The sequence below is a fragment of the Berghia stephanieae genome, chromosome 1, assembly GCF_034508935.2.
Source record: "Berghia stephanieae isolate SIO BIC M18660-M18661 chromosome 1, UCSD_Bste_1.3, whole genome shotgun sequence".
NCBI classification, from domain to species: domain Eukaryota; kingdom Metazoa; phylum Mollusca; class Gastropoda; order Nudibranchia; family Aeolidiidae; genus Berghia; species Berghia stephanieae.
Window position 1 is genome coordinate 79,448,687 of NC_088360.1, and position 1,606 is coordinate 79,450,292.

The following is a 1,606-nucleotide window of genomic DNA, read 5'->3' on the forward strand; positions in this document are numbered from 1 at the left end:
AATACAACACAGCGTTATAAGGTTTCACATCGTGAAATAAACTAACACTAAGGTGCCAGTCACTGCTAGAAGCTGTGGACTGTAAATGGTAAAGAGCAAAAAATGAATATAACATCTTCGAAAAAGAGCAAAATACCAAATACAAAACCTTTTACTTTTGGTCTCAAACCCTCTTCAGTCAATCACAGAAGAACAGTAAAAACATGAATACATCACCCGTTGTTGTAATAGAAAAACTCTTAAACCAACGTCAAATATTGTCCATTAGAATAATGTCTGATCAAGTCCATAATTAAGTTCGGTTACCGGATCTACAAATATAATTTATATTATGCACGTTTTTGGTTGTTGTATTTTTATGAATTTAGCGTTAAATTAAAACTTTGCGTAACATTAAAACAAAACAAAACAAAACCAAATTTAAAAAAAGGGATTTGCCATTTCAATGTATTAATTTCATGTAGGGTTATTCTATGAGCAAGACGAAGTTTGCCCGCCTTTTGTTTACCGGATATTTGTAATGCTATACCACCGCTTTTAATATTCGTTTCTATTAAACAAGGAATCAATTTAAAAGCGATATTTGACAGATTGATAATAATAAATAATAATAAATAATAATAATAATAATAATAATAATAATAATAATAATAATAATAATAATAATAATAATAATAATAATGATGATATAATAATAATAATAATAATAATAATAATAATAATAATAATAATAATAATAATAATAATAATAATAATAATAATAATAATAATAATAATAATAATAATAATAATAACTGAAGCCTACATAACTTGAACGTGAAACCTTCCAGCTTAGTCTTAGTAAGCCGAACAGCTTAAAACACAATTCTACAGTCTTGTGAAATCCAATCATATGAATGTGACTCTAGAATAATTAATTCTTTTTTAGCTCGAAAATAATATTTAATTTTGTTTTAAACGTCTGTTGTACATTAATGTTTGATTATCATCTATATAGGTATTCATCATTTAGATAATGTTTTAAAAATAATTTTAGTAAGTAATGGCAACCCAAACCCTATTTTCGCAATGACAAAAATACCGAACTGAACAAAGCCGCTCTCTTACTCCTGACAATTTTATTGCGATACCGAGCATTGTGCCAAGAATGGTGCAATAAGTTATCGTGGTAACCAGCCATTTATAAAAATGAGCACTGGCATCAGTAAAAAATCATCATCATAATCATAACTTTGGAATTGGAATGAACCGTTTATCAATCCCCCATCAAAATGTATGGTATCACATTAATGTTTTTAAAGGCCTATTAATGTATGCAAAACGAATTATTAATTTCTACTTTAAAAAAATAAATATCAAGACTATCTATTAATATAGGTTGAAATTTGACACCAACATCAAACTAAACATCTCCCCCATGCCCTACTGGCCGTAGCCAAGTGTCACAATCACAGTGATAGTGAAAGCGAGACATAATTTTTCAAAACGATAAAGTTATCCATCAACCCTTGGAATTCTAAAACAAAATAGCAACAACAACAATATAAATAATACATCATGTTAACCGTTGCAAAATAGTTCCATCAGGGACGGCTGGTAATAATGG